The 19,451-nt window shown below is 47.5% G+C and overlaps 1 protein-coding gene across 2 annotated transcripts in view; it reads right to left on the bottom strand.

Moving 5' to 3' along the window:
* XRN1 (5'-3' exoribonuclease 1) overlaps positions 1–19,451 on the bottom strand; it is a 2,611,979-nt gene that overhangs the window by 1,772,304 nt on the left and 820,224 nt on the right. The gene's annotated exons all lie outside the window — the stretch shown is intronic.

The raw sequence follows: 19,451 nt of genomic DNA, 5'->3' as shown, positions 1-19,451 counted from the left end.
TCAGTAGCACAGTTTAATGCTCACATCTTGATTTCATCGCTTATTTTATAATTGTGCCAGGATTCTACACGTACTTGTTTATCTATCCCCTGGCATCCTTTCTCTCTGGCTTCATAGATTGGTGTGCCCGTTTGTGTCTAGTCCTTTTTTTGGCCCTACACACTGACGTTTTAGGTGAAGGGTGAGGGGGAGGGGGGTGGGGGGGTCTTAAGCCCTGCTGATCCTGCAGCACAGGAGCCTTGTTGCTGATCATTTATGTATACAAGACTTTACATTTTGAAGGAGCAGTTTAAATTCGAACTGCCTGTTAGGTTTGTTTAAAGGATGCATGTTCTTTGTACATTCTGTTGATTTACTCCCTGATATTTGCACTTCCTGGTTAGAAATCCCCTGGTCTTGCAATTCGTATTTCTGCAGCTACTATTAGTGGGCCCTTGGTCATGGCCCACTATAAGTGAAGTCCCACCCAGGGGTGCATTGCTTCTCCACTACTGTTCCCTGGCCGTCCAGGCTTTTCCCTAGGAGTATGCTGAGGGGTGGGTGGGGCCTGCTAGGTTATCTCTGCAGTGTGGTTATGCCCACCTGTACCTTTATACTGTATCGCTAAAAAGAGTAGGTTTATTTCTTGGAGCGTCAAGAGGTTGAACACTCTGGTCAAACGAAAATTTATCTCAACATATTTGAGGAAGCTGAGAACCATGAGTAGTGTTCCTGAAGAAAAGCAATAATTACTGTATCCTGAATAAAAGTCACCTACCTGGTTGCAAGCAGTTATGTGTCAACATTGTAAGGCATAGTCATTCTGTTCATTGGTGCGGAGCCATGTGATACAGGGTCATGTAATGTCAGATTCTGACAGTCACTTCGTATTAGCTGAGATCTGCTTGGGGGGAACAATGCTAATCTTCATATTGCCTAAGGTAAGCTTGGAGGGGACTGCTGATTTTTGGGTAGTCTATCTGTGCCCTGAACCCAGGGAGAGGGAACTTTATAGATACACTGATAGTGAATGAGTTATGAGGCACTGCATTAACTTAGCAGGTGAAGACTAACTGTTTCAAGGAACCTTCATGTGAGAATGGGCAATTTTCAGTACTTGACCAAAGGGCAACTCATGTAGTGCGGCAATGTAAGCTTGCTATTAAATTGGATGATCCATGGCATCCCAATAACTCTGTCAAAGGAAGTACAACTTTTATACCTACCCCCATGTCACTCACTTGCAGATTTAATGTTTCTTACTTTTGTTCAACTTCCCAGATATGGTTCTGGATACTGCAATAGGCAACATTGTTGTCTAAGACCATGCCCATGAATCTCTGGACATTAATCCTTTGGTGTATAACCTCAGCTCTAAACCATGGATATTAAATATCAACTTAAAAGCTAGCTTCAGGTTTGTGACATTATCTGATTTTAGATCTTGTAAAATCAACGCTCAGAAAAGGCTACTTTGTTTTTTGGAACAGGGTCAATCAACGATCAGAGGTGTATTGTGTGACTGTTAGGGAGATTTATCATTTTTATGCTTCATCCCCTCTCCTAGTGAGACCCCCCAGCACTTTTTGCTGGATTTCTGGATCTTTTTCTTCCAATCATGAATGAGTGGAGCCTTTTCCACTGATTCATTCTTGTGGGCTCTGTCTTTTGGAACTCTATTCTTTGTATTCTACCTATGCTATGGAGTTGTTCTGCTCCACAGCTCTCAACAGGCACCTCTATATTACTACTGCAGCACATAGCTCTTTATGGACAGTGTTGCTGGGGACCCTCAGGGTTCTCCTTTAAGAATCCCTTTTCTGTATCCTCAAGTTACTACAGTTAATAAGGGTATAGAGGTACTTATCTCTGCCAAAACACTATAGTCAGAGATTTGCACACACCACCTTCAGTGGAGTGCCAAAGGGATACCTAGTATCCCCCTTATCTCGGCTCCTGTGACATTTTAGTCACAGACAATGTAATTATGGCTGGTGGCAGTGGACTTGTTCTACCAACTATTGTGTCGTTTTTGTACCACAGGCTATGTCCATTGCCTCGGTAGTGGACAACAGGGGCACCCAAGTACCAACTTGGGACCTCCTTTCTTTTTTCGCCATTACTAGCGTGGTTGTTCTTTGTTAGTCCTTCTACCATACTGGGGGGAGGAGGAGGTCAGTGTGTGTGTTTTGCCTTTGGCAGGTACTCTTTAGTGTCCCTGTCTAGGCTCCAGAGTGTCTGGGCAGGCAGGAAGTGGGGGAGGATATTTCCACCCCCCTCCCCGTCTTTGGCTGCCAGAGTGCATGACTAGGACCAGCTCCCACAGGGGGTCTCTGGCTGTTTGATTGGACAGCCAAACGCCCCTTTTTATAAACTGCTGAGAGAGATTGCACAGGAGTGTGCTGAGCTGCATAAAAGGTGAGGCTTCTGGAGTGAAAAGCAAGTCGACCATTAGAAGGTGAAGTAACCGAAGAAGACAACCATAAAGGCCGTCAGACCCTTTGCAACACAGTGAAGCCACGACTGCTGTCCTAACCCCATTTTCTGGGGGACAGAGGAGCTCCGAAGAGGACTCCTTCCCTTTGGATGGTGGGAACAACCAGTCCAAATACCAACTTTGAAACAAGCCATCTCGAAGGTCGCAGGAGTTTCCAGAGCTGCAGAACCCCAATATCAGGAGACCTGCTGCCTATTTCGAGTTCATTGTTGTGGAAAGGCTGAATTTGTCCAAATCTCTACTGAACCAAGACATTCCAGAGATCGGATCCAACTTGCCCAAACCCCCTCATGAGAGCGTGGGACTGCAGGAATCAAAGAAGATTGACCAGGTGATCGTGTCCTTTGTTGGTGCTGCAGAAAAGGTGCCAAAAGTGCACAGTAATCTAAGAAGTTGCTGAAAGTCGTGCCCCAGGTCCTCTCTCAAGACTGCTGCTGATAGATCCCGTCCATTGTCCTGCTTTCAGTCATCAGACCAAGGATTCTGGAAGTCGGTCCAGAGCTGCAACATCTCAAAGCATCCAGCACAAACATTTTCTTCTAACCCAAGGTACTGTGGGGAAAAAGGTATTGCTTGCCTTATTCCAAGAAGTCGCTGCAGAGCGTTGGAGTGCAGGTAGCAGTGGCCAGGCTAACCCGCTCTTACCTCCATCTCAAGCCGCTGCTTGTGTCCATTCATCAAGTCCTTTAAAAGGTCTCCCTTGTTAGTTAGCTTGCTGCTTCTAGAAACTGGAAGAAATCCACAAGAACTCTTTGTATTCTGCTGATTCTCCGAATTATGGGACTTAAGACTTACTGGGCGAAGAAACCTTCTCTAGAACCTTGAATCAGGTTAATGTTACACTAAATAACTATTTTCCTCTCTTTAAGTAACTTTACTATATGTGTTTGCAGAGTAAATGCATTACTGAAAGAATGGTTAAAAACCGCAGGCGCGCATAATAACCAGTAATACGATAACATTGTCTAACTTTCTAACGTTGCTACAAATGTAACCACAAACAAACAAAAGTAAAAGTGTTGTTTCAAGTTTATTCTCAAGTATTCCAAGAGTTCTACCGTAAACATCTGAAGTATTTAAAATGAATCTTGTGTGTATATATCAGTTTATATAAATTATAAGTAAGAGTTTCTTTGGTATGCATCTCTAACTAGTAGGTTCAGTGTACTTACCTACAGCTCACACCTTCCTCTTAAGAGAAGCCCGACTCTACAAAGGTCCTGAGTTAGTACAGACTGATATTAAAAGTTGGAGATGTACAAACCACTGGCGTAGCTTACTAAAGTGTTACTACCAGTAGGACTTTAGGAAAACTCCCCAACAGTGACCAAAGTAGACAACAAATCCGTGAGCACGAAGAGCTAGTGCAATCCCTTAAAGCGGAGTACACAAGCTCTTCCTGCTCACGCATCCGTTGTTCGTGTTCTTTGGTTTGAGTTTATGTACTGTACGCAGTTAACTAAGACATTGAGATGTTGGACCAAAGCTTTTTTGTAGCATTAGGAAGTGGAGAGGGGCATCTTCTATACTAGACAGGCTTACTGAGAATTCATGAAGAACGTTGCAGACTTCAGGCTAGTCACCTAAAGAGGTTAGAGGAGAAGAAGACTGTTGACAACATCCTTGGTAATGATGGAGCACCTAGATCTTCCAACTATAGCAGCATTTCTGGATTATTACTCTGCCCTATATTCTGCAGACATTGAAATGAAAGATCGGATATTAGAATACTTTCTCCACTATAGAATGTGATGATTCCAAAGGAGTCATCATTGATACCCTGGCAGTAACCTCCTCCCATGTGGCCAGGGAACAGCAGCCACTCCCTAATCCAGACACTGGGGGCGGCTATATGAGGGAGGATCACATGGGAGGAGACAGCCTTGAGGGAGACGTCATGGCTTCATTGGATGGGACATGTTATCCACCATTTGCCCATGAAGAAGATCTCTTGATAGCCAATACCCTAATGGCATATTGCAATACAACTACACCACCCCTTGAGGGAAACTAGAGAAACCTTTTCCCAAAACCTTATAGGCCAAACTCCCTGGTCTAAAATATAAAAGATCCAAAATGACCTTTTCGTGTTCTAATTATCCACCATATAGAACGGGCTCGTCGTTCAAAACTGTTGAAAATGTTTTTTCAAGTAATCTGTGTCAATCAACATCAATGGACTCATTTTCCCACAATCGCCCAAATACTGGGACGAGCAAGAAGGAAAGAACAATTCAGAGCAGAGGGAGCATCAAGCTCAATGAGCGTTTTTGTTGTTTTTAGAATGCATCTGTGCGTTGGACATTTCAAGATCGAAAGCATACCCTTAGAGGCTGCTGCTGTTTGGGAAAAGGTGTTGAACCTCTCAGCGAGGCTTGTGAGCTTGGAAGTACAAACCGGTGTGGCAGAGCCAAGTGGTTCGCCAGAGAGTAAGCAGAGAAACACTGCGAGGACAGGACGGGCCACAGACACGCCAGAAGCCAGTGGAAGACTCTTGGGCGTTCGGCAACTGAAGAGGCAGCATTTCACCTTCTAGTACCTGGATCGAGACAGGCATGCAGAGGCGAAGCCGAGAGCGAGACCGGAACGACACAAGAGCAGTCCAGTGTAGAAAGCAGGCGGCAAACCTTTGCAGCGTAAGTGCAAATTGGACCAAGAATGCCAAGCAAAGCCGGTGAGTCAGCCCAGGCATAGTGAGGACCCGGGGCATTTCGACGCACCAAGTACAAACTATAACAATTAAAGTTGCAGGAACAGAGACAATAAAGAGACTGATTGAAAAATAAGAAGACATATTGTAAATAAGGATCCCAGTCACATGTAATTAATTGAATGCTAATATGGAGGGGGAACACCAATAGAATGATGTATCAAGGAGATGTAATATACCAAAAGAGATATGCGCAAGTATGGAAGTAAAAGAGAAAACACATGTGAAAAGTTCTGGCAGGCGAGTAATCCAGGCAGCCTCAAGTATGTGAGAATACAGCAAGTCCTGGCAGGGGAGTATACCAGGGAATCGCACATCGACAGAAGTAACTAGAAAGGATATAGAACTGTTTGCTAAACAAGAATAAACCTTTGAAATAAGTGGAAACCACAAGGCTAAGCAGCTTTGTAAATAACAGTACTGTTGTGGGCCAATAAAGAGACAGAACTGTTTGACCAAGAATCATTTGTATTTACGAAGAATCCAGAGGAATGGAGCCACCCTCTGGAACCAAGGCTCTTCGACCTTGAAGAACCTTTATGTTGCAGTTGTTCAATTTTCCTTTATTAACTCTTTTTGCAATCACCTAATGTTAAAGACATTCCCCTTCTAAATTCATAGTTTAGTTTATAGTGTGAGTGCCAGAATAGAAACTTTGGACACAAGGACAGTTTTGATTTTGACATCCTACCATTCCTCTTAGAGCAGGGTCAGAGAAGGATTTTCCCAACACTTTAAATAAAAGTCTTCAACCAAAAAAATGGCTATCTTGTGTCTGAGTTTCATTACAGATTCATGAAGCTCTTTGCCAGTGCCCTGAAGACAAGTTTTTCTTGGACATTAGAATATCGATTGGAGACGTAGGCACAGCCACTGCTTTGATGAGGCACAAACAAATGTCCTGGCATAGACAACTACCTATTGAATTATTCATCAAATTCAGCCACTTGCTCTTTCCCATCTTTGAAAAATCTTTGATAAAATTTTGTCAGCGAGATGAACTTTGGCATTCCATGAGTAAGGCAGTAATTACAGTGTTCCCCCCAAAGCTAAAAAACGGCCCACCTCTTACACCAACATTTGCCCAATGTCGCTATTCAATGCAGTAATCAAGCTCCTAGTCAAAATCATTTTTGTGATGTTAGAGTGCCTGAAGTTAAATGAAGGTTGCTTCACTCGGTCGCAGTAATAGCAAAATGTACTTACACTGAGTTGGGGAAGAGGCCCTTTGCTTAAAGTGAACCCACTGCAACCTAACATACTGTAATGAAAAAGAATATACGTTCAATGTTTTCACCAGCACTGTGTTACCCGAATTAAGCATGCAAGGACTTCTGAACATTTTTGTTTAGCACCAATCAGTTGACATTGATGTTGAGGTTACCAGGATTATCAATTTTGCTTCATACTATTCATTAATTTTTGTCATTTCTAAAGCACCTTGAATTAAAACAACATCCAAGGGGCGGTGTTGCATGTGGACGCGAGCCCTTGTTGCTTCGTCCAGGTCCGATTTATCCTGTCATAAAATCCTGTTATTCATGGAAAATCAGGTTAATCCTGCACATCGGCGAAGGGCTACGGTCCTGCAGCATATTTCTGCCTTCCTCCCAGTGAAATCTGTATCTGTGTTCAACGTAACGGATGTCGGTGGTAAGGACCTCCGACAGCTAACTTACATCCTTGTCCGCCGTCCTGCGGCTGCCCGTCATCTGCATGCACATGGTCCCGGAAGCAGACCCTTGCTAGTGGGGGTAACCACGAAGATGGCGGATGCCTGGTGGGGGGCTGATCAGGTGAGGGAGGGACCCCCCCAGCATGGGGACGAAACTGCCGGCCCTGTTGTGGATGTCGGACCCTGGTCCCACATAACTACAGCTGAAACACTTGCGTGCAGCAATCTGCCTGGCGGGTGTGTGGCAGATCTGCCTCTCGTACATTGGGCCATTCCCGGTGGTGGCACAATTCTATCCTGGGCCAGCTCAGCGGCTGCAAAACACACCATTAGCGCCCGTTCATTCTATCTGGCCCCATTCCCCGGCTCTGTATCCATGCAGCACCCTGGTCTTTGTGGCTGGGACATTTTAAAGCAAGAGCGACTACAGCCTTCTGGGCTGGGGCAGTGCTTTGGGAGGACCGCACTCCTGCATCTACATAAAGTAGCATGGCATCACTGGGTCTACCTTGCAGCCTTTGCCTGAGCAGCACCTCTAGAATTTTGGGGGGTCATTGCTTCTGCTGAGGGTGCCAGCGATCAGAAACCTGTGCCTTAAACGGCACTGCCAGTGGCCATGGTGAAGGAGACACTCTGCAAGGCTGCAGCACAGATCAAGATGGACCAGTACACAATTTGTGCCACACCGCCCTCCACGTCTCTGGTCGTGACAGACACTGCTGCCCCTAAAGATGTGCGAAACCACTCCTTGTCGCTTAGTGATGTGATGGGAGCAATTGCAAAATCCAGGGCCTCCATGGAGGGTAAGATGGACAGACTCTCTCCAGAAGTCTCCCTGATACATCATGATCTCTGAAAGCTGTCCACGAGAGTGGGTAAGGCCGAAAAGCGCATCTCGGTTTCAGAGGATGTCTTTAAATCAACAGAGCACAAATTACTTTTAATCACGAAACAGCTGAAAACTCTGGAAAACCAAGCAGAGGACAACAAGGGCCGCTCCTGGCACAATCATCTTTGTATACTACTGGTACTCCCCCCTAGAAGGAGAAGGGTGCCTGCATGGTGCTCTTCTTGGAGCAGTGGTTGACTGATCTGGTGTCGCCAAGAAAACTCTCCAACCTTTTTTTCCATTGAAAGGGCACAGCAGATCCCAGAGGGTGAGCCCACTCCAGAGGCTCCCCCACAGACCGTGATTGCCAGCTTACTGAATTATTGCGTTGCCCTACTCCGATTACACCAGAGAGGTGCAAAGGTTCAGACAATCCTAGACTCCATCAAGCAAAAGCTACACTCGCATGACATTAAGTTTGCGCTCTTTTTTGCGACTCAACTTAAGTACGCCACAAAGAGACCACTCATCTTTCCCACGAGCCGTGTGAGGTCTGGGACTGGTTTGAAGTGATCATTGCAGTTTCCAGGTCTCCTGAATGGTGTCATGCAAACATGGGGCAGATATGGGAGCCGGAACAGTCTTCAAAGCCGCAGGACCCATATGTCCCACCTTCACTCGGCTTAAGTTTCGCAGCTGACAGGACACAGGATGAGGTCTCGGTTCTTGCCTGACCTTTGGATTCAGACTTGTCAAACACCTAGCTCCAATGTTCCACATTTAGAAATTGTGCCCGTCAGCTGACTGAGGTCTCCTTAAGTTATGATTTTTCTTGCCTACAACTGGATCCGGACTACCGCCGCAAGGTTCGGGCGGCAAGTGCTTCAGGTTGCGTTGAAGTACGGGTGGGGGAATTGTTGTTTCTATGTTTTTTTTGGGACATCTCCAGGAGTATCATTTGGAGATGGGGTCTCTGTCTCTTCGATCAGGGAAACGGGGCTAGGTTCTCCGCCCGCACCTCCCTCACTACACTTTTTGCCACACAAATATGGCGGCAGGGGATGGACTAAGATGCTTTCCTTTTTAACCTGGAATGTGAATGGATTGGGGTCTAGCGTTAAGAGGCGGCTGGTACTGCAGCTTCTCAACCAGCCCTCACCAGATATAGTCCTTCTTACAGAAATCCATCAGGCCAGGTCAGAGTGTCGGTTTCTCACTGCAGTACATGCAGGTGTTTCCATGGGGCGAGAGACGCTCTGATAATTATATACCAATGGCTCACCTTCCGACTCCTGTGAGACAGGATTCTCGAGGGCGCTTTGTATTGGTGGGAATTATGTGGGGAGGTTTGGTGTATCGTATGTGTGTATGCCCCTCCACCTCTGGGGCTCAACCTCTTGAATGATATCCAAGCGGCTCTCATTATTATATGATATGATAGAACACGCTTAATACCCAGAGGTTTCTAAGCGCCGACCCGGGGATCAAACCTGTGGTGCTCTGTGTCGTCTTGCTTCTGAGCACGTTGCCCCTGGGCTATCTTCCCGAGGCAAAGGCATGAACAATCAGGCAGATACCTGGGACCTTGGGGGTTGATTTCAATGATGTGATGGATTTGCTCTAGGATCTGACCCACCTCGGGGGTAGGAACACTAGCACTTGCACAAAACTGCACACATTCCCACTTGCACTGGGGCTGGTGGATGCTTGGAGGGCTCTGCATCCCTCAGACCGTGGCACCTCCTTTCTTTCGGGGGTGCATGGCTCCATGTCCAGACTTGATTACTTTTCTTATCCAGCAGGATCATCTGCATAAGATCAAGGCAGCTCAGTTTTTGACATACAAGTTCACCCGTGATGTAACCCACTGGAAATACCTCTCGTTCACACTGCCTGGGAAGACGGCCTTGTGGAAAATGTTAACTCTGCCAAGATACTTGTACATACTCCAAAGCGCCCGGCTTCAGATTCCCAGAGCAGATTTTGACAGAAATGATGCCACTCTACGGAATCATTTGTGGTTTGGCGGCCAGCATTGCATTGCTGTGACTACGTTACAGCATTCGTTATGGGACGGAGGCATCGGGCTACCCAACCTGCACAGTTATTATTGAGCCGGCCAGTTAGCAACCGTAAAGGACTGACGACACAGAGACTCATCTTCTACGGATGCATGTGCTTTCTTAGAAAATATTTCACCTAATGGAAATTTCCCCCGAAAAACGAAATCTACTTTGGACTTTTTCTACTATTTTTTTTTATTTAATGCTAAGGTGGGGAGAGTCCTCCACGTCCCCCCTCACCCCTCCTTACCCTAACTTATACGTTCACCCCGCCTATTATGCATTACACATAATACAATATCCCCTACCATTTTCAGTGAAATAAATACGGTGAAATCTCATTAGGTGAAATCGTATTGGAAGAAATCTACGGTGACATCTTCTACTGCACGGGAGGGCTGAGAGAAGGTGGTTGCAGGGTTTGCCTCCTATTCACATCCTATATAGTAGTCCGGGAGGCAGTTGCTTCAGAACATGCTGAAGCATACAATACAGGTGTGGAGAGAGGCGTATCGACAGGATGGGGAGGGCAGGCTACCTTAAACCAAACCCATTGGCGCAATGCATATATGTCGGAAGGTAACAATTGGTAGACTTGGGGTATGGGAGAGGTGCAACGTTCTCCACCTTGCAGATGTGGTGAAGGAGGGTACACTGGTCCCATTTGCTGATTTACACAATGCGTTTGGCCTTAAGTGACTAAAAGATACAGCCAGATGCAGCTATTGCACGCCTTACATGCTCAATTGCAGATGCTCCAAGACATTCCACCTTGCTCCCCCCACTTGAGGCAAATCTCCTCCTGAAGCGTATAAGCACCAACCTTATCGCCACTCGATATCAAGTCCTTACTGCCTTCAGGACCAAGGAGTTGTCCAACCTCTAGACTCAATGGGAAAGGGATGAGGTCCTGCTTGAATCTGAGGAATTTGTTGTCTGCAGGCTTTGTCTCCAAGGACAATTGAGATATCTGGCAGGATACGACTGATCCAACTCAAAATACTCCACAAGGCCTATTATGCCACTGCAGTGATTAAGTGATGCCGCACTGATCACGCTGAATGCCTCAGATGTGGGGGTGGAGGGTACCTTTTTGGATATTTGGGAATACCCTGAAGTTCACAACCACTGAAAGAAATGTCTTGATAAGTTACGCACTGTTTCGGGTCTGGCAATACTGGAAGACCCATGGTTACTGCTTCTTGGGGCGTGGGGTGAAACCGCTTTTAATAGATACGAGAAACTGTTCATATCCCCCGCTATCGGATTGATAAACTTTTTTTAAATCTACATCCAAGAATACACAGACGAAACACTGCTATACCTCAAGATCGACTCCATCAAGGACATCCACAGGCTTAAAACGTGCCCCTCACTGATACAGTCTTGGATGTCGTTTTGGATGTCCAGTGTATACTTGAAGCTCAACCCCTACAATACTGATTTCCTACTCCTCACCAACAACACACAGACATACAGACCTAGCTATCAACCATGAACCTTGAGGGCTTCACACCAGAGTTCACCTCCTGCGCAAAGTCTCTCGGGAAGCACATCGATAAAGACCTCTTCCTCAAGACACACATAGTTAAGAAAACTCAGACAGCTTGGTATCAGCTCTCCTGCGGAAAGTCAAGCCCTTCAACCCTCCGGAGAGCTTGAGATCCACAGTTCAAGCATTGGTCATATCCAACCTGGAAGAGGGCAAATACCTCCTCGAAAGCCCCCCCCCCCTTAAACTCCCCTCAGAAGTGTCCTACAAGCAGCTGCATGTCTCATCAAGGGCTTATGCAGATAAAACCACTTCGCCCCGCCCTTTATCGCCCTTCACTGGCTCCCGCACGCATAAATCACCTTCAAGTCTTGCTGCAACATCTATAAGGCAGTCGCCCTCAAGTCACCCAGCTATCTCGCAGAGAAACTAGCATCTCCCACAGACAGTGTACCACCAGAAGCCAGGACACATGCAGACTTGAAATCCACTGCTGCAAAAAGGAAAGGACTAGAAAACAAGCCTATACCCCAACACTATGGAACCTCCTCCCATCAGCATCAGACTCCTCCCCCCACCCCCCGCCCCCACGATCTTACAATTCAGAAAAGAACTCAAACACCACCTCTTCAAGGAGTCTCTCCTCCTCAACAGCTAGGCCACTCGCAACCCCCCCCCCGCGCCACATGACTTGCTAGACGCCATCTGCCTGCTCCTCCCCGCCACCCTGTACAGCTCTAGCCTTCCTCTGTGTCCCTTTCTATCCTACCCCCCCCCCGATGAATATCTGTTCTGTTACCGCTGAAAGGCACTCTGTTATGCATCTGTACTGTAGTATACCTCTGTAAAGGACTGTTGCTTCTCAAAGCTAGGCCTGGGCTCAATAAATACCATAATAAATTCTACCATAACCAGCTCAGGGTCCTTTGTAGGTTAATGCTCACACATGTACTGGTGTCAGCAGTTACCCTGCAGTGAATTAACAAAGTTACTCACTGTAGTGACCATCTTACTCCTAGTCCATAGTCCCCTTTCCTCCATACTTTTGGGACATTCCGTCCAGTAGGACGGGACCAGAGCACTTTTGTAAAAAAAAAAAAAAAAGCATCAAATTGGAAAATGTGTTGTCTTTTTTTACGTAGGGTTCTGCACGTGGCCGTAACCCTGCCCTCCTTAGCTCCGCCCCACGCATCGCCCTTCAGTCCTTTTCTATCGCCAGGTCTGAGACCTTTAAGCAATAATAGAGGATACTACGGCAGGCGGCCGTATGGAGTAAAGGGGATTATGGACTAGGAGTTAGATAGTCACTACGGTGAGTAATTTTGTTATACTCCTATGTCCCGTCCCCTTTCCTCCATACTTTTAGGCGATTCCCAAGCACTCCTCACAGGAAATACGGGGGGATGGAACCTCCTTACTGAAAAAGGTTTGAAGAACAGCCTGGCCGAATTGAGCATTGGCTCTGGAGCCCAGGTTTAAGCAGTAATGCTTACCAAAAGCTGGTGGGAAAGCCCACATAGCTGCTTTGGCAACGGTTCGATGTGCTTACAGAGCGACCGATGGATAGGAGGCAATGAGGGGAAAGCATAAGCTTTCATTTTGACCCACAAGCTGCAAAGAGGACCTCCTCTAGGGTGCCCCATTGCTGGAAAAAGCTGGAGATGATATTGCTGTTCATCTCGCACTCGTAACCGATGCCGACTGGTGACTGAATTAATCTGTGGTCACATTGAGGTGACCCGGGATGTGTGGAGCCTGGAGCCAAAGAACATACTGGCCAAATTTGTATGACAAGATCCACAAGGAGAGGAGAGTCTGTGTCGCCCTGCTTGTTGATGTAAAACCTCGCTTTAAGGGAGGTATTCAAAATGGTAGCCGTGGCCCACAGAGATTGGGACGCCATTATCACACACCAGGGGCGAACTGCGTCACAGGAGCAAGTGAAGCAATAGTCTAACCCGGGGAATCAGGGCCTTGCGTGCCATCCTAGCCTTGAAACAAGGAACCTTGGCAGAGCCTGTACAGGCAGATCTATGGTGTTTACTTGATACGTCAGGGGCTTTCCCAGAATTAGCCTCTAGTGGAGGATCCTCAGCAGAGTCGGCACTGGAAGGTCTGTGGTACATGACCACCTTCTTTCACCCCCTCAACAGAACTGTTATCACCACGGCCGCGCGTGCTGAAAGGCTTATGGATATACCTTACAGCCAAGACCCTCGATGAGGGACTCTCAATTCTGTTTGTGACCGATTTAGCCCCAAGCAGGGGAACCTCAGGTTTAACCCTGGTCTTACAGCCACCTGGAGAGGGATTTCGAGCCAAGACTCGGTACAACTAGCTCTAGTTGGAGAAGCCTCAGGGCGAACCCTGGCATCAAAACCCACAGCAGAACTGGGGTCAGCCATAGCCACAAATGAGGAACCTTGGAAGAAGATCCGGTTTGCGAGACTGCTGCCGGGCCCCTCCAAGGAGTTTCCGATGCATCTCGCTGAGCCGAGACCAAAAGGAGTACCCAAAACTGAAGTGTTCTGCTCCCACAGAGAACCACAGATATTTCATATGCAGGCTCCAGAGAGCCACAGATATTTCCTATGCAGGCTCCAGTCAGGATGCGCATTTACGCATCCTGGAAGACCACCACACTGAGCCAATCGCCCTTCCCAAGAGAGGACTTTATTTGGCAGGGCGTGAGCAACTTGAATTTCTCTTGGAAAGATCGAAGATAGTGCGCAGGCCAGCCTGGTTGAGCACTGTGAAAGGACAGCAGTACTAGCCCCTCCCTTGCTCCATGAGGGGAAAAGGTTCCACCCCTTTGAGGTATAGAATTTCTGTACCTCTGCTCTGAGGGAGGGCATCCCGATCTATCGGAAGAGAGGTTTGAAGGGAGAGGTAGGAGGAAAAGGCAAGCGAAAACCCACCTAAACGATGGACAAACCACACCAGTCTTCGGTGATGGTTTGCCACGCCTCCAGATGAGACGAGATTCACCCCCCAACCGAAGTGTAGTGTGACCGACAAAAAATATAATTTGGTGATTTGTCAGCAGAGAGATTACCTGTCCCTGTAGAGGAGGCTGATGGGTGAGAGAAAAACCAACCACCTTGCTGCTGCCGCTTAAGGCGGGGCTACCAACAGGAGTTTCAGATCGGCGCGCACTGCGACCTTGAAACCCCCTGATCTCAGAGGGACAGAGTCTGGGACCCTGTCGCCAGGACCTACAAACGGGACTTTGTTATACACATAGACCTGGAAAAGCTGCTCAGCCCCCAAAAGGAACACTCCCAGCATCAGTCGTCATGAAAGTTGGTGTAAGGGAGGTATCCAAAATGGCACTGTAATTAAAGGAACCTTGGGTTTTAACCCGGGACATATAGCTCCCTCAAGAGGGGCCTCGAGCCGGGGCTCGGTGTGACAAGCACCAGAAACTGAGACCACATGGCGTACCCCGGTATCAGTGTGCAAAGCTCCAGAAATGTAGACCTCAGGGCGAACCCCGGTATCCAGAGCCAAAGACAAACTGGGCTGAACCGTAGCACCCAAATGGTGAACCTCGGAATCACGTCTGGTTTTGGCAGGTCCTCTGAGGGGACCCTCATATAACCCTCTGGTGCACCTATTAGGCCCTTGAGGCACCTCAGGGGAATCCCTGGTAACAGAGTTACACAAACCTCTCCCGGTCATGGAATGCTCTCACCGAGCGGGGCTGCTCATCGCCATTCTCATCCGCTTAAGGCTCATCCCAACGAGGCGGGAACAGAAGACAGGTCCTCCACACCTACCGCCTCAGGTTTTAAAAGAAAACCTGAATCGGAGCAGCCGGGGCTGGGGTGGAACTGGAGTGAAAAGACGCTTGAAATACATCCTCATAGGGTCAAAGTGCATGAGCATCTGAAACTTCCCAAAAAACGTATCCTCAGCCAAGGGCTTACGTGTCGAAGAGGAAGAAACCGCTGGTAAGGGACCTACCCCCCCCGAACACAAGGAGGATGGTTGCCAGGAGGGTCCACCACCAGCCGGGTCCACATAGATCATTGGAGCAAAAGCAGGAGGTATCGAGACAGTACGAGGCAGCAGAGACCACGCACGCCGGTCCAAGAAGGGCGTAACGAGTTACTATTGCCGAAAGGAATGCTCCCAGCACCAGACTTTGCAAATGTAGTTGTAAGGGAGGTTTCCAAAATGACCGCCGTAGACCATGCAGGTTGGGCCGCCATTTTGTCTCCACCTGAAGAGAGCTGTGTCACATGCATAGCTGAGGCAATTGCCTCCTCAGGAGAGTCAGGGGACTTAAGTAACATTTAGCCTTACAAGGACCCTCGGCAGAGCCGGGACTGGGTGGTCTCGGATGTTTAGTTGATATCTTCGAACTAGTCTCAAAATTAGCCTCCAACGGAGGAAACACGGACAAGCCGGTAACAGACAGAATGTGGTCCGTGACCCCCCCTCCTCTTTGCCCCCTCGACAGAACCGGTACCACCACAACCCTGAGAGTGGGACGGTTGAGGACAATACCTCACCGACAAGACCCTCGGAGAAGGCCTCTCAGATCTGTCGATATAGACTTTAGCCTCCACAAGAGGAGCCGCAGGTTTCAACCTGGTACGTAAAGCTCCCTTAAAAGGGGCCTCGAGTTGGGACTCGGTACAGACTTTAGCCTCCACAAGAGGAATTTCATGTTTCAACCTGGTTACAGTGGGGAAAGCTCCAGAAACAGAGACCTCAGGGTGAACCCTGGTATCTCAACATCCAGCCGAACTGGGCTTAACATTAGCACCGTGATGGTGAACCTTGGAACAATGTCTGGTACTGGCAGGTCCCTCAGAACCTTCGGAGGAATCTCCGGCATGCCCGTTAGGCCCCTAGGGCACATCCGAGGAAACCCTGGTGACAGAGCTAGCTACAAGAAAGGCCCTTAAAGTACTCCCTTATGGGGTCAAAGTGCATAAGTCGCTGAAACTTCCCGAAAAAGGCATCCTCTGACGAAGAGGCTGCAAGGAAGCATAAGAAGGGCAGAACGGGTTGGCACTGACACGTGGAAATGGTTGTTTACCAAAAAGAAGGTTCCTAGCATCCGCTGTTGATAGCGTGGGAGTAAGGGAAGAATCCAAAATGGCCGCCAAAGACCACGCAGGAAGACCTGCCATTTTGTTAACATCTGAGGAGAACCGTGTCACATGCGCGGATGAGGCAGGCATCTCCACAGACTGGTCAGAGGATTTGATCGAAACTTTAGCCTTGAAGCAAGGATCCTTGACAAAGCCGGTACTATAGGGCCTGGGATGTTTACTGAACACCCTGTCATGACCCTTTGAGTTAGCCTCCAGGAGAGGAACCTCGGCCAAGCCGGTAACTGAGGAAAAACGGTCGGCAACCTCTCCCTGTGACCCCTCAACAGAACCGGTAACACTGCATGCTCGGGAAAGTTGAGGAATCCACCTCACAAACAAGACCTTAACGGGACCCTAGTTCTGTTGGTACACACCTTAGCCTCGATAAGAGGAACCTCAGAACAGTATCCGGTCTTTATAGCTCCCCTGAGAGGGCCTCGAACCGTAGTTCAGTACAGAAAGCCTCAACGGAGGCCCTGGGGCGCACCCCGGTGCCAAAGCCTCAGCACAACTAGGCTGGCTATTAGCACCCGATTGGTGAACCTCGGATCGTGATCTGGTATTGGCAGGCCCGCACGGAAACCCTCAGAGAAAACCCCTGGTACGCCTATTAGGCCTGCGAGGCACCTCAGGAGAAACCCTGATAGCAGAGCTTTTGAAGCCCCTGGATGACCTCGGGAAGGAGTCCCCTGGCTGGGGTGCCCTGAAAAGTAAGGAACTTACCAGGCGTCGCTTCTTTCAGTCCATGAAGAGTTGGAAATTCGATAGAGGAACTCTGGAAGACCTCCTCCCACCGACGAAGACTACGTTGAAGTGCCCGGACCGAAAGGCAATCGCAGTAGAAACACAAGTTCCAACGTGATCCGGTCCCAGACACTCCAGAGAGAATGGGGATACGCCCTAGCAAAGCGATGTTCGCAAGAGGAACAAATCCCAAACGATCTGGCATAGACAGAGGATTACACGACCACAGAACCGCAGCAGGAGAGAAGGACAACAGGAAAGAAAAAGGTCTTCCCGGTGATGCAAGTGCATCCAGGCCTGACCGCGCGGAGAAAAGGACTGAAGGGCGATGTGGAGCTAAGGAGGGCGGGGTTACGGCCATGTGCAGTACCCCGCTTAAAAAGCGAATGACATTTTTCAATTTGATGCTTTTTTTTTTACAAAAGTGCTCCGGTCCCGTCCCACTGGATCGAATGTCCCAAAAGTATGGAGGAAAGGGGACGGGAAGTAGGAGTAGTATTTTAACAGCTATGATCACTTGTTTATTATATATGGTAAATATAGAGTGTACAAAAACAAATTCCTGAGAAATTATCAGGGTTTAAACAAATAAAAAAAAAAACTCATCCAGGATGAAGACAGGAGTACATAGCAGTCCTTACCTCCTCCGCCAGGTACAGATGGAGAAAAGTCCATCAGGCTGGTACATATTTGACTAGTAAGAAGCTAAGTATAAATCAAGAGGTAGCTAGCCAAGTCTAAGAGGAAGAAAAAGGGGCTTAATAACCTATTATTGGTGAGGTCTAGAGACTAACAGCGGGCAGTATCAGTGAAAGCAAGAAAAGCAGGGGAACAAAGCATTTGCTTGGAGTACTAAAAGACAAGAAACAAAAAGGTTAGGGAGGGAGGTTCGATCCCCAGGGCCGCGCTTAGAAACCTCTGGGTATTAAGCGCATTATAAATAACCTATCATATCATCTTAAATCTGAGGAAGTGTATTTTTATAGTTGTATATTGCCCTTTCTAAAGAAGGCTTATTTAAAAGTGACAGTTAAATACTTTACTAAAAACCTTGAGTAGAAGTGTTACATCTCTACAGCTCACATTTACCCCTCTTGAGATAGGTCTGGCTGCTCAGTCACTACCAACGTGTGTGGTACAGACCTATACCAATAGGTGGGTTACCTGTTACCAAGAGGACAAGGCTGGTGTAGTCTACCACAGGGTTACTACATACAATCTTGACGAAACACCTAGTTTCCGCATTACTGTACAAAAGCTTTATTCTTGTATAAAAAAGCAGGCCCAGGCCTGACCTGCGCAGTATGCCAACAGAAAATGTTCCTCAAGAGTCCATGGCATTTTTGGCATCAAGTGCTGCTACAACCATAGGGATTACATCATTTATATTAGGAATGATGGCAAAGAGCCTGCATAGGTTCAGGAATGTCGATCTACCCGGGACAAAGCTAGCATGATCAGGTCAGGCACAAATAGGAAGGGCATAGGGGTCTCGCTTGGCGAGTTACCACAACCTTGTATAAAGAGTCTTGCAGTAAGACACAAGCCCCTCTTTCATGGCAACATCACTACTGTTTTCATCACCGGTGTCATCCTATAGAGCCAAGAGGTGGGTACCACTGAATTTCAGGACTACGCTTCACACGTTTGACTCGCAGAACTAAGATGCTCATCAAACTCTCTGGTTGTAACAAGGGGGTTGTCCTACCCTCTATGAATCTAAGGGGTGTACAAGGTGAATTCGGTGTACACTGGTTTTAGACCCTTTTGGAAGCCCATACAATTTGGGCAACCGTTGTTGGAAACAACATGCTTGCTGTTGTCAAACAACTCCAACTCATGTCAAAAATTCTGCTTTTTATTATTAGTTACCCGATGCTTTTTTCTTTATGAAAAATATTTAGGTTATTTTTTATACATGACAATACATGATGTCCATTGTAGAAAACAAACGCATAGTTAAAGATTCACTATGACATAATTACAAATGGGATGTGGATCAATCACTTATACATTTGACAGGCAACTTGTTTGTAAGTAGAGTGTCCCATGTCAATGGGTGTAAAAAACACAAGATGAAAGTGCAAGCGGAGGAGACGATGGTGGTAGGTCTCCTAACCCCGGCTAAAGTCTGACCTCATATTTGGTCTGGGTATGATGTTAGAAATGGAAAAGCAGCACAAGGTAAAGCCCGTGGGAAATCTGGGTCAATATGCTGCTGACGTTTCGGCAGAATAGATGGTAGCCTTCTTCTGGGGCCAAAAAAGTCAGGAGACTCACTGGTCGTGCTTCCACTTGGAGCAGATGAACACAGAGGGTTTCATCATAGGGCAGATAGAAACGCAGGAGTAGTC

The sequence above is a fragment of the Ambystoma mexicanum genome, chromosome 10 (assembly GCF_040938575.1).
Source record: "Ambystoma mexicanum isolate Mex_15411 chromosome 10, UKY_AmexF1_1, whole genome shotgun sequence".
Lineage (NCBI taxonomy): Eukaryota > Metazoa > Chordata > Amphibia > Caudata > Ambystomatidae > Ambystoma > Ambystoma mexicanum.
This window is presented reverse-complemented; position numbering and strand designations above follow the sequence as displayed.